Source organism: Phacochoerus africanus, chromosome 10, assembly GCF_016906955.1.
Source record: "Phacochoerus africanus isolate WHEZ1 chromosome 10, ROS_Pafr_v1, whole genome shotgun sequence".
NCBI lineage: Eukaryota > Metazoa > Chordata > Mammalia > Artiodactyla > Suidae > Phacochoerus > Phacochoerus africanus.
This window is the reverse complement of record NC_062553.1, coordinates 54,062,544-54,077,902: the sequence shown is the minus strand read 5'-3', so window position 1 is coordinate 54,077,902 and position 15,359 is coordinate 54,062,544. Positions and strand designations below refer to the sequence as shown.

The 15,359-nt window shown below is 34.2% G+C and overlaps 1 pseudogene; it reads right to left on the bottom strand.

Annotated features, from left to right (window-relative positions):
* Window positions 1–203: 203 nt before the first annotated feature.
* LOC125137823 (olfactory receptor 10AG1-like) lies at window positions 204–1,168 on the bottom strand (annotated as a pseudogene).
* Window positions 1,169–15,359: the final 14,191 nt, after the last annotated feature.

Here is a 15,359-nt window from a genome sequence, read left to right as displayed (position 1 = left end):
TGTTATAAATAAGAAATATGGCAACTATTCTTTAATCTTAAAAATATTAAAAAAGAAGGCTGTTTTGAAACTCAGTTCTGCTCCTGATAACTATGTGACCTCAGACAAGTTTCAACTTCCTCACTGTGAAATGACCATAAAACATAAGATTACTTAAGATTATATAAAAAGATGAAAAAAATTTTTTAAAGTTATGTTTTTGATCAAAGCACAATCCATTTCAGTATAAATTTTCTCAAGGCCATCATAACATATTTATTTCTCAGACAATATACCATAGGGCTAAATGTTGGTGTGACAACTGTGTAAAAAATAGAAAGAAATTTGTCCACCCCACTGAATGACTGGAATTTGGTCTCAAATATGTCATGATGCCTAATCCAAAGAGTAAAGCCACAACCATGAAATGGGAGGAACAGGTAGGGAAGGCTTTGGCTTGCCCCATGGCTGAAAGCAGCTTCAAGGTGGTCCCAATTATTTCCAAATAAGATCAAAGAATCAACATAAAAGGAATAGTGACAATTATAACAGCAACAACCACATAAATCAACATCTTAATCATAAAAGTGTCCACATAGGCAATCTTAAGGACTGGAGGTATGTTACACACACACACACACACACACGCAACTGTTTAGAGCTGCAGAAGGGAGAAAGAAGATCTGGTAAGTAAATCCTAAGTGCACTGGGATTCCACTGACCCAACAGCCAACTGCAAGTCAGATGAACAGCCTACCATTCATTATGTGAGAGTAGAGTAATAGGTTGCAAATAGCAACATACTTGTCCTAAGCCATTTCAGTCAGAAGAAAACCCTCAGTCACTCGCAACACCAGAAGAGTACATTTGAGTAGCACAGGCCAGAAAGGATATGTTTCTATTTTGTCTACAAAGATCCATCAACAATCTGGGTACAGTGACTGATATGTAACATATTTCCAAGGACTAAAAGTTCCACAGGAAAAAATAAATGGGGGTCTGGAGGGAAGGATAAATCTTGGTGGTGATGATAATCAGGCTATTTCCCATCAGAATTATCATATAGATGATTAAAAGCACCCCAAAATGTAATCCTTGGAGGCTGGGAACATTAGAGAAGCCAAACAGGATGAAATCCAGCAATGTAGTCTGGTTCCACTGTGGGGGAATTTTGTTTTCTGGTTCCCATCTATGAACAAAAGGTTTGGAAATCACTTCAATATGATTGGCCCAGCAGAAAATGGGACATAATGAATTATGATTTTAAATGAACTGACACAGAATAGATATTCATCTTTTGTGTTTGTTTTATATTTTGGTTAATGATTTCTAATTGCAATTTAAAAACAAAATATTATGAAACTCTTATTTCTGCATATTAAATATTATGAATATGTGAATAACCCAGCAAAAACAAACAAACAAACAAAAACAAACAAACAAAAAAAAAAACAGTGATGTAGGAGCCAATATGTAAAGCAAACTATTCTCAGAGAAAGAACTGCTCTAGGCAACATGGGACATTCTTTCATGGAAAATGTTTCTCCTTCCTGATCATTTTAGTCTCCGTTTGCTTGTTATTTGTATTTTTTTCTGCCTATCCCCTTTTAGCCTGCAATCATTTATATTTTTCTTTCACATTCAGTGTGATATTTTCCCTGAGATCTGCATCTTAGATAACCAAAAAGCAGGCATGATCAGTAAGATTCTTCTGCTAGGCCAAGTTCAGGCTAGCCTGACCACTCACTGAGAAAGAGACTTACACACTGAACAGCAAAATAAGAAATATTTTCTTGTCTCCATCACAGAAGAATATTCCATTAAACATATCAGAGAAATTTAGAATTAAAATCTCTTGTGAATCTTATGTTCACCTAACATTTAGAAAATGAAATAAAATGAATAAGATTTTGTAGTAATATGTCCTCAACACTACTAGGACCCTCAACCATCTTAACAACATTACTTATTCAAAATTTTTGTCCTGTAATATCAATTAAATATATTTATACATTTTATGGGTTAATTTTTTAAAAGGGAAAATAAAATGTATAAAATAATTTTATCTCAGAAATCATATACCTGATACCGGACAAAATGTAATATCTGTCTGTGTGTTTATTTACCTTTGAATATGAATTTCTGAATATATATATATATATATATATATCTCATATATATTATGGATATGTAATATAATTTCATGCATACATATATTCTAAATAACTATATCTGAATAACTTTCAGAAAGCCTAGAACTGGAGTTACCATTGTGGCTTAGCTGGTTAAGAACCTGACATGATCTCTGTGAGGATGCTGGTTTGACCCCTGGCCTTGCTCAGTGGGTTAAGGATCTCATGTTGCCACAACCCGATGTGGTTTGAATCTGGTGTTGCTCTGGCTGTGGCTGTGGCATAGGCCACAGCTGCAGCTTTGATTTGACCCCTTGCCTGGGAATTTCCATGTGCTGCAGTGCAACAGTAAAAAAATAATAAAAATTTCAAAAATAAAGAAGGCCTAATGCTAATGGCAGTGTATCATTAGCCTAATAACCTCCTTATACTTAAGCACTTCTAGACCAAATATGTTCAGTCTCTTGTCCATGGTGCTGGATCCTAACATCACTTTTTGTGGTTTCCATATAACATTCAGTGATAGTGAGTTGTGACCTTTTCTGGCAGACTACCATGCATTAATAAACTCACATTGCCATGAGTTATTTACTTTACCTTAATTCCCCAAGTCTGCCTTCACTTCCTCCTAAGTACATCCTCCCTTTCTTCTTTCAAAATCCCTAGTTCCTCTTCCTTTTCACAAAACACAATCAACTGAAACAACTTAAAATTTATTTTAGTTTCTTAGTTCTCACTAATCTCACACTCCCCCTTTCTGAGTTCATTAAATTCTCTTTAATTCACTGACTTTAATTTTTCACAGCGCACTCTAAAGGTAAAAGTTCCCTACTGCCTCATTCCTGCTTACAGCTCAGAAATGTCAAGGGAAGGAGCCAACGACCTGTGGAGTTATAGATTCAGATAATGCATTATTCAAACACAGACATAAGTTACTCCACTAAATCTTATCTTGTAATACCTATCTTTGTATTTTCTGGTCTCTTTTATTTTTATTTATCCTCTTTTTTGTAATTTGGTAGTTATTTTAGCACTTTATATCTTCTTATAATTTTTGAGACTTTATATCTATTTCAGTGTATATGTGTTTTATTTTTCTTCATATCATACCTTATGAAAACAAATTGGAGAAGAAGGGAATTGAATTTTCAGTCACTAACATGTTTGGATGTAAACCAACATTTTGTGCATTTGTATTATAGTTTATTAAGGATAAATACTGAGGTGGTGTTAAATACAAAGTGTGTTAAATAGTATGGGCATTAATGATAAATAACATGAACTCAGTTACTGTCATTAAAGAGCTTAGGGATGAATGGTGACTTCAGACAGGTGAGTCAGGTACTACCCTAAAATGTGCAGTCTATGCAGAGAGAATTATAAGGTGTTACTGGAGAACCAGACAATGATTCATGATGTGATATTTAATATAAGACTTCATTAGATCTTAGAGTATCACAGAATTGTTCTGTCATTTTCACTCTTAAAAAAATTGAAGTATAGTTGATTTACAATGTTGTTTTAGTTTCAGGTGTATAGCAAATTGTATCAGTTATACATATATATATATATACATTTTTTCCCCTTATGGGTTATTACAGGCTATTGAGTAGATTCCCTATGTTGAACAATGGGTCCTTTATAATTATCTATTTTATATACAGTAGTATGTATATATTATTCCTATTCCCCTAATTTATACCTCCCCCTCCCACAGTTTCCCTGTGATAAACATGTTTGATTTTGCACTCTATGAGTTGGTTTCTGTTTTCTAAATAAATTTACTTTTAATAAAACATAATAAAACATTTTCCAGGAAAAAAATACTCTTCTATATTTATTCAATTTTATATTCCTAAGACTAATCAGGTGCTTATATGGGTGAGTATCTTATAACTATTTCCTGACAGGTAACTGGTTTAATGTAGATTTTCCACTAATCTCAGTAATCACATTCCATTTAATAGATTCAAGTATCCACTGACCAAATATCTTGACATTGAGTGACATTAAATGAAAATGAGATATATTCTTATAATGCATCCTTATTTAAATTATCAGAACTTGGAGTTCCCATCATGGCTCAGTGGTTAATGAACCTGACTAGGTTCATAAAGACATGGGTTCTATCCCTGGCCTTGCTCAATGGGTTAAGGACCCAGCATTGCCATGAGCTATGGGATAGGTCACAGACAGAGCTTAGATCCAGTGTTGCTGTGGTTGTGGCATAGGCTGGGAGCTGTAGCTCTGATTTGACCCCTAGCCTGGGAACCTCCATATGCCATGGGTGCGGCCCTCAAAAGACAAATAAATAAATGAATATATAAACAAATAAATTATCAGAGCTTAATTGTTCTTGTTTGAAAATATATGCAGTAATAATAAGATGTAACACGTGGAGTTTTTTGAGGAGTAAGTAGCATAATCTATGTTAACCCCTTGATTTAAATAGGTGGTTGTGGTTGTATAAGGAATTCTTATAATCATCGAACTTACTGTAGCTATCATTATTATGTTAAAAGAAATCTTTTGTTTCTATGTTTTGAAAATTTGTTCTCTTTTTCCTGCCTTGAAGTAGACTTTTCTCAATCTAGGAGGGGAAATAATGTACAGGCTAGAGTGTTATCTGAAATAATGAGCTAAAATTAGTAGACTACTTTATACTGTGTGAGTGCAAATTAGCAGTGATATGAAGGGGGGAACACTCTAACTTACTAGGATTTTTATTTTTTTTCTTTCTCTCTTATCTGTGAGTCTTTGACAGTAGTACTTCAAACACATAAGACAAGAAGACTAAGTTATAGAAATGTAAGTGAATTTAAACTAATATCTAATTCAAATACTATTTATATCTGAGCCTCCTCGGATATAACCTTTGATTATTTGCTTTCCTGAAGTTGATCTAATTTCTACATTAACAATTAATGGTAGGTTGGCAGTTCTAACATGGGAACTTCAGTTCATCCTTTGGCAATTTTTTTTTTTTAATTATAGCAGGAATTGGTATAGCTGTGGAGAGTAGAGAAGTCTGGCTATTTGATTTTTTTAAAAATTGTTAACAATGTTTGAACATATTATGTGCTAATACTGCTAATGATTTTGTGTTTTCTCAATTACTGTATTCTGAGAGAAGTAGGTACCATTATTATGTGCATTTTCACAAAGAGCCAGAGGCATGGAATGGTTAATAAAATTCTCCAGTGTCAAGGAACTAGCAAGTGACTTAGGTGATTCAAATTCAGCAAAACAATGCTAGAGCCCATATTCTTAATCAAATTTCAATGTGTTTCACAGAGCATTCAAGGGTCAATTTTTTTTTTTTTTTTTTTAGGGCTACACTCATGGCATATGGAGTTTCCCAGGCTAGAGGCAGAATCAGAGCTGTAGATGCTGGCCTACACCACAGCTACAGCAACATTAGATCCAAGCCATATCTGTGACCTACACCACAGCTTATGGTGACACCAGATCCTTAACACACCAAGCGAGGCCAGGGATTGAACCTGCATCCTCATGGAATCATGGAATGATACTCAGATTCGTTTCTGCTGAACCATGACAGGAACTCTATAAATATTATTTTGAATTTAATATTCTGCATAATAGCAATAGAACTGAGTACTATAAAACCTCCACAACATCAAGCTGAGAGCACACCCATTTAATACTTTCTTTATTATGCTAAAATGATGGTATTACTGACAGTGTGTATATTTCAAGTTCAGAAAATTTATCTCATAAATGAATCTTATTGGAAGAAATTATTTATGTCTTGCGAGTTAAAAAATATTATAATAAAATATGCAGTGTAAAATTACAACTGCTCACCTTTTGATTTTTATGGAGAAATCACCATGTTTTGCTCTTGTACAGAAAATATGGTCTTGTGAAATACAAAGTCCTGGTTTACATAATTCATATAACAAGTTTAGTCATTCTTATTTTTTCCTTGAAGCTCATACTTGGCTTAAATTAATCAGTACATCTTAGGTAGAAAATAACCTTTTATTCAGTGCAAAGACATCTTTTCTCCATGACATGCTGTACTTTTAAACTCAATAAACAATTTATCAAGTGTTTAGAAAATAATCACAGCTGTCTCTTTTTGGATTAGTGCTGCTTTGAAGTTTCTCTGTCTAAGGACTATGGCCTGAGGAGCACTAGCCTCTTGGCCACTCCTCTTTACCTGTCTCCCCATCCCCTCCACCTTTGAAATGTAGAGTAATGCCCCTAATGGGAAAGGCAGTATAAGACATTTGCAGTCTTAAAATTGGTCTGTATCCATGTATGAATTCTTTAGATACTAACTTTGCAATTGCTTATACATGTTTTTAAACTTAACAAATTGGAACTTGGAAATTTTCTGATGTTTGTGCATCATCTAATTTGTTTATGAGTTAAGTTTTTCTGTTTGTTCCACATATACAAGTTACCTTTAGTAAGAGGGACATACATAAGAAAGACATGAATTTGAACAAGAGTTCATAGTAAAATAAGTTTCAAGTTTTCTATTTCAGTTAGGTCAAGATGGGAAGATGACTTGAGTGCTGTAAAACTAATAGGAGAGAGAAGGTAGAATGAATTATTATCATTGCTATGAATATTTGGTAAGCCATGTAACATAATTAATTCATACATTCAGCCTTTATTTATTGATGAATTCAATAAATATATAACCATATCAGATGCTCCTCTATACTCTTCAGGATACACAGAAAACTTTGTACCCTACAAATTGTTCACAGTGTCTGAGAGCCGAACAGACACTGTTATTTCTTAGATGGAGCTGGTATGTCACATTGTATGGAAAGTAACCCATTATTCCTGTACGCAAAGTCAAATATTTCTATTTCCATTCTTTCATATTTAACTTTTTGTTTGACCTACCATATAATATGTTTTTAAAATTCTTCCATAATTTGACCTTCTCTCTCATCATAATTCTTTCATTCTAGGGCATTTGTCTTATTTACTGATGCACATTCAGCTCCAAGTATGGCATTATCTATCTAGAACATTCTGGGGCTTCTGAGAGATTCAATAAGTTATACCTGTACCACTTAATCTTTCCAAATGAATAATCATATGTATTGTAATCTCTTCTATTGGCAGTGAGTAAAATTTATAAAAAGTGGAAGAAAATAAGATCATAATATATTTTAGGGCAGGGCAGAGAATGGTAGTAGGGACAGTTAGAAAGTGTGTAGGAGATGACAGTGTAGGAGTCATCTCATATGTGTAGGAGATGACAGTGGCCAGGTCAGGGTTGAAGTAGTGTATATAGTGAGGGAAGTGGTTATAGGATTTATGTAGTGGTTGTGCCATAAAATTTTCTTCTGCTTTATTTCTCTTTTTATTAAGTATGGTAGATTTATAATTTTATATTACTTTTGAGTGTTCCACATAATAATTTAATAATTTTATAGATTTTACTCCATTCAAAATTTTTATAAAATATTAACTATATTCCCTATGCTATACACTATACAACTGTAATGTGTTTATTTTATAGCTATTAGCTTGTTTCTCTTAATCCCATACCCCCTAACTTGTTGCTTCTCCAACCCCTTTCCACTCTTGTAAAGACTACTTTGTTCTCTGTAACTTTGAGTCTGTTTCTGTTTTGTTGTATTTGTTCAGTTGTTTTACTTTTTAGACTTCAGATGTAAGGAAAAACATAACAGCATTTGTTTTTTCTGAGTCATTTAATTAAGTATAGTAATTTCTGGGGCCATTTATGTTATTCCAAATAGCAAAATTTCATTCTCCTTTGTCCATTCATCTGCTGATGGGCATTTAAGTTATTTTTGTAATGGGGTATTATAAATAATAACTGCTATGAGTATTGGCATGAATACATCTTCCCCCCCCCCCTTTGGATACATACTCAGAAGTAGAATTAATTGATTGTGTGTAAGTTCTATTTTTAATTTTTGAGGAATACCCATACAATTTTCCATAGGGATTTTACCAATTTACATTACTGGCAACTGTGCATGAGGGGTCCATTTCTCAACAGCCTTGCCAACATTTCTTATTTGTTGTCTTTTTTATGAATAGCCATTCTTACAGGTCTGAAGCCATATCTTGTGTTTTTAATGTTCATTTCCCTAGTGATTAGTGATGTTAGCATCTTTTCATGTCCCTGCTGGCTATCTCTATGTCTTCTTTGGAAAAATATCTATTCAGATTCCCTGTCTCTTTTTTTAATTGTTTTTTTTTTTCTTATTTTCTAGATATTGAGTTACATGTTTTCTTCGTATATTTTTGGATAATAACCCCTTATAGGACATACTGTTTGCAAATATTCTGTCCCATTACATAGGTTACATTTTCATTTGTTATTTCCTTCATTGTGAAAAAGTTTTAATGTTTAAGCCCTTTTTATTTAATTTTGTTTTTGTTGCCCTTGCCTAAGAAGTCAGATCCAAAAATATTGCTAAGACGAATGTCAAACAGCATACTGCCTATATTTTTTTCTAGACATTTTATGGTTTCGGGTCTTAAACTTTAAGCCTTTAATACATTTTGTTTGTCTATATTGTGTGAGAAAATATTAATTTCATTATTTTACATGTAGATAGATGTTTTTCTTCAACACTAATTTTGCAAAGTACATTGTACTTTCTCACCTACTTTGTTATAACTTAGTTGATGATATGTGTATGGGTTTATTTCTGAACACTCTATTCTGTTCCATCTATCCATGTGTATTTTTTTTGTACCCCTACCATACTGTTTTTTTTTTATTAAATGTATTTATTTATTTTTCCTCTGTACAGCATGGGGGTCAAGATAAACTTACATGTATACATTTTCACCCTTTGTTCTGTTACAATATAAGTATCTAGACATAGTTCTCAATGCTACTCAGCAGGATCTCCTTGTAAATCCATTCCAAGTTGTATCAGATAACTCCAAGCTCCCAAACCCTCCCACTCCCTCCCTCTCCCCCCGGGTGGCCACGAGTCTGTTCTACAAGTCCATGATTTTCTTTTCTGTGGAAAGGTTCATTTGTGCCTTATATTAGATTCCAGTTATAAGTGATATTATATGGTATTTGTCTTTCTCTTTCTGACATTTTACTTAGTGTGAGAGTCTCTAGTTCCATCCATGTTGCTATAAATGGTATTATGTCATTCTTTTATATGGCTGAGTAGTATTCCATTGTGTATATATATACCACTTCTTCCGAACCCAATCATCTGTCGATGGACATTTGGGATGTTTCCATGTCCTGGCTATTGTGAATAGGGCTGCAATGAACATGCGGATGCATGTGTCTTTTTCAAGGAAACTCTTGTCTGGATAGATGCCCAAGAGTGGGATTGTGGGGTCATATGGAAGTTCTATGTATAGATTTCTAAGGTAACTCCAAACTGTTCTCCATAGTGGCTGTACCAGTTTACATTTCCACCAACAGTGCAGGAGGGTTCCGTTTTCTCCACACCCCCTCCAGCACTTGTCATTTGTGGACTCATTAATGATGGCCATTCTGATTGGTGTGAGGTGGTATCTCATGGTAGTTTTGATTTGCATTTCTCTTATGATCAGTGATGTGGAGCATTTTCTCATGTGTTTGCTGGCCATCTGTATGTCTTCCTTGGAGAACAGTCTATTCAGGTCTTTTGCCCATTTTTCCATTGGGTGATTGGCTTTTTTGCTGTGGAGTTGTATAAGTTGTTTACATATTCTAGAGATTAAGCCCTTGTCGGTTGCATCATTTGAAACTATTTTCTCCCATTCTGAAAGTTGTCTTTTTGTTTTCTTTTTGGTTTCCTTTGCTGTGCAAAAGCTTTTCAGTTTGATCAGGTCCCATGGGTTTATTTTTGCTCTAATTTCTATTGCTTTGGGAGACTGACCTGAGAAAATATTCATGATGTTGATGTCAGAGAGTGTTTTGCCTATGTTCTCTTCTAGGAGTTTGATGGTGTCTTGTCTTATATTTAAATCTTTCAGCCATTTTGAGTTATTTTGAATTAGAATATGATCCAGCATTTCCACTTCTGGGTATATACCAAAAAGAACTGAAAGCAGGGACTTAAAGAGATGTTTGTAAACCCATATTCATAAAATGTTTTTCAGAACAGTCAAAATGGCTAAGGATCCTAAGTGTCCAACAGCATGTGGATAGATAAACAAAACATGGTATCCATACAATGCAATATTATTCAGCATTAAAATAAGTAGTATCAGATGCATGCTACAACAGAAATAATATGTGAGCAATGTTAAATTAAGTAAGCTGTTCTTTTAAATAAATTTTATGTTTTATAACTAGTTTATATTTACAGGTAGGTTGTAAAAAATAGCACAGAGAATTTCCATATATCCCACATTCAGTTTCCCCTGTTATTATATTAGCATGGTGCATTTGCCACAACTAATTAACCATTATTATTACCACTTTTTTCTTTGCTTTTTACAGTCACACCCATGGCATTTGGAAGTTCAAATCAGAGCTATAGCTACCAGCCTATACCACAGCCACAGCAACTGGGATCTAAGCCACATCTGTGACTTATACTGCGGCTCATGGTAATGCCATATCCCTGACCCACTGAGCAAGGCCATGGATGAAACATGCATCCTCATGGATATAAGTTGGATTCATTTCTGCTAGGCCACATGGGAACTCTGATTACACTACTAAAAAAATACTTTAACCAGACTCATTCATTGTTACTGATGCATTTTTCTTCTGCAGAATCTGATCAGGAAATCACATTATATTCAGCTGTTAAATTTTCTTGAGCTCCTCCAGACAGTGACACTTTCTCTGATTTTTTTTTTTTATTGTCTTGGATGACCTTTCTAGTTCTAAGGAGGACTAGTCAGACTTTTTATAAAAACCCCTCCACTGAGGTCTGATATTTTACTCAAGATTAGGCTGTGGGTTAGTATGGGTTATTGGAAGAAATACCACAGAGATCAAGTACCATTTTTATCATATCATATAAGTGGGTATATATTCTCAATATGTATTGTCCTTGTTGATCTTAATCTTGATAACCTGAATGAGGTACCACTTGTCATAATTCTCCTTTGCAAATTTACTTTTTTCCCTCATTCCATAGGAGGAATTTTAAGTGTGTGTTCAGCTCACACTTGAGGAGAGAGTATCTACACAAATCATTTAGAATTCTTTCATCTATTCTCTTCTATTCATTTGTTATTTATTCAATTATTTATGTCATTGTAATTCATGGATGTTTATTTTTTGCTTTGAGTTATATCTCAATTCTCTGTTATGCACTGTGTTGCTGATTTTTTTCCACCTTTGGAATTTGGGGGTCTTTCATTTGGCTCCTGTGACCCTTCAGCATATCCTCATCACTATGTGGGGAGGTTTATTTTAGCACTTCCTTAATTGCTAGCATTCCTAGCTGCTCCAGTTCATCTTTACATTCCCTGATCCAGACCTAAAATCAGTCATTTCTTCAAGAGACTCTAATTCCTTTTATTGGAGTACAGTAATAGAAACCATGTCTGGGGTACTAGAAGACTACACTTTCTTATTCCAGTCAAAAGATATAATTTATGACCCACATAATCATCTTTATTTTTAAGTAAGCCACCTTTTTTCTATGTACTGTGATAAGACAAATTGAAGATTAAAGTATTTTTCACATGTTGCTCATGTCTCTTAACTGGAAGGGAAAGGACACTTTAGGGAATGCCCTTCCCCGGATGCCTATATTTTGCATCAACCATATTTACACACTCCTCCAGGAAGGCAAAAAGATGCACCTCTCATTCATAATCTTGTGTGAGAATGGATTTCAGAAAGTGGGGGATGAATCTGGATCAACTCAGTCTGCCTTCTGGCATGTAGGGGAGAAGCAAGATCTCCTTGTGAGATCAAAGAGATTCTGCTTCTAGATAATGAAAGAGAATTTTAGGATTTTTTTTTCTCATTTGAGTAAAGGGTATCCAAATTGCCTTGGGAAGAAAAGAGAACAACTAAACATCCTAACCTCTGCATCAACTCTTTCAAAACTGGTTAAGATTTGTACTGGAGATTAATTTAGTTTTATATAATACTCAGAGACTGTGAATCTGGCAATGCGAGTATCTAATTCATACAATGCATTTGTGGAAGGATAGAAAGTTCAGGACATTTTTAGGGGTGTTCTACCTTCTAAAGTGAGATGATGGAAATAAAAGCTGTGCAGACTCTTCTAAAAAAAAAAAGCAGGCACTGCTAGGTAAGGGGTATTGGAATGGAGGGTGTGAAAGATAAGAACACAGAAATCATATCTGTCTACAGGAGTTTCAGGATATGCTTAGACATGATTTGTCAGTGATATAGTAGATTTCAGACTTCCCTTTTCCTCCATTCATTTCAGTATAGCACAGTGTGGGACACTATTGGGTTGTATCCACAGGATATTTTCTCACTTCTCCTTCAATAAAAAATAAAAATTGCCTATTTTATTCTGGATGCTGAAATACAGTAGTTTATGGATAAAAACTATTCTTATGATGCTTCATTTTAATGTGTGTTGTTTATATATAATTCTGAATTTTTACATTTCTATATCTACATAGACATATAAATATGTTATGTGAATTATACATATGTGACTATTTTTATATGTATATATATGTATAAATATATGGAAATAAATAAGTAGAGATATTTCTATAACATTCTTTTTTTTTTCTTTTTAGGGCCACATTTATGGCATTTGGAAGTTCTCAGGCTAGTGGTCAAACTGGAGCTCTAGATGCTGGCCTACAGCCACAGCCACATGGGATCTGAGCCATGTCTTCTGCAACCTATATCACTGCTCAAGGCAACACTATATCCTTAACCCACTGAGTGAGGCCAGGGGTTGAACCTGCATCCTCATGATGCTAGTCAGATTCATTTTCAGTGAGCCACAATAGGAACTCCTTTAACATTCTTTTTTTTTGTCTTTTGTCTTTGTTGTTGTTGTTGTTGCTATTTCTTGGGCCGCTCCCGCGGCATATGGAGGTTCCCAGGCTAGGGGTTGAATCGGAGCTGTAGCCACCGGCCTACGCCAGAGCCACAGCAACGTGGGATCCGAGCCGCATCTGCAACCTACACCACAGCTCATGGCAATGCCGGATCGTTAACCCACTGAGCAAGGGCAGGGACCAAACCCGCAACCTCATGGTTCCTAGTCAGATTCATTAACCACTGCGCCACGACGGGAACTCCTCCTTTAACATTCTTAATTGATATAAACTTCAAATGATTTTTCATGTTTGTTGAAGAGCTTTGTCCAGATATTATTTGGAAAACATCCAGAAAGTTGGTGAACATGTAGTTAAAGGCACTGTGATGGGATTATGATGGGATTAAAAAGCAGAGTTCATACTCACCTCTATAGCTTACCCTATTTATTGTCTTGAGTCTTACTGTTCCCACACCCACCAAATATTGCTATCCTTCCTATTTACATCACAGAGCAGTTATTACAGCTCAGGAATATGCCACTGTGAATAACAAACCATCACAGTCTTTAGTTTTACATGATAACACATGATAGTGATGTATTTTCAAATTTGACCAAAGAGCACATTTAAAAAAAAGAAGGGGAGTTGATTATATATTGTTGCCAAGAATGCAGTTTCCCCATATACAGAGTACAAATGCATGTTTTATTGGCATTCTTCTAAATACAATTCATTTATATATGATTTTGGGGGTGTAATATATAATATCCTGCTTTTAATTATTTCTTATCAACCTAGCACACAATGCTTATTTTTCACTTTAGAATATACTTTAGATACCACTGCATATATATCTGCTTCCTTTTCATAAATGCTTTTATCAAAGTGTGATATAAATAAAAGCACATTATTTCTCTCTCTCTCTCTTTTTTTTTTTTTTATTTTATCATCACACCCAAGACATTGGGAAGTTCTCGGGTTAGTCCAACATTGTCTGGTTGTACACTTAATTTGAATGTATTTAATTGTGAATTAAATTAGCATATTTGTATATTCTTAATTATATGTAAAAAGATAGTCTTTGAAAATCCATTACTTTGCCTATTGTTTATTTCACTGCATTTTTTTAAAGATTGACAAGTGAAATCCACTGACTCTTGAAAGTTATGCTTTTGACTGGTATATGAGTCAAATTTATAAATATACTTTATAAATTTGTCTCATAATTTATTATTGACTTTTCTGCTATTTGGGGAACATATGGCACATAAAACAATTTATCTGGTGTTTGGCATACAGCTAGATATGAATAAATAATTATTTTTATTTATATATTTTCTTACTTGAAGTGAGAGTACAGGATATTTCAGATTTATATCACAAAAATTCTACATATTCTAAGTTTCAGGTATGACGTGGAGCTTCCTGTGTTTATTTTCTAAATCCCTGTTTCTAAACTTTAAATCTGAAATGTAAAAGAATGTTTATTTATGGAAAATGTACTCCTTCTATATTTCCTTCATGTTAGATTCAATGAGTCCATGTGTCTTAAGAAAACATATTGAAAGATTTAGAAAAAACAATGACTAGCCTTGTCAATTTAACTTTGGACAACATAGTATATTTGAAAGTTTATAAATGTTAATAATAGAAGCTGAATTTAACATGAACAACTAGAAAATTTTGAGAAATAAAAATAAAGTTAGTCAAGGCAAAAGATTAAAATAAATCTCATGAGTACTTAAGGACAGTTGTTAAAAGGCATCCAAGTATAGCATTTACCAAATCATTCAGTTCCTTTTTTGAATCCTAGTTGAGTGTAGTCTTCAATCAAAGTAGAAATAGTTCTTACTCAGCTTCTTAGATGTTATATTACAGCTGTAACCTTCCCTTTGGGTGATGGACTCAGTCTATGAGTCATCTGAGCAGCTACCACAAGGCACAGACTTTCATAATTCTAGTTGACCCCTTGAGACTGATTCTCCACTGACAGAGGTGTTTATCCCTAATGCAGTGATTTTCCAACCTCTTACGTTAATAATAGGGTGTTCCCGGGGTAAAACCATCACTGGGCCAGATCAACCTGCAGAAATATAGATCACAGTATTAACCATTTAATCATTTGTTTCCTGCACTGTGATCTGTACCTCAATTACAGAATGGCCACAAGTGATATTACCCAACAAAGTCATATACTTCTTAACATGCAGTGCTTTGTTTCCCTCCTGCAGGAAAATGTATTTTGAAAGCTTAAGTATTTTTTGACAGCAATTGCTATTCTTGAGGAGTACAACTAAAGTGTAAAGCAAGATTTTGTTCCTT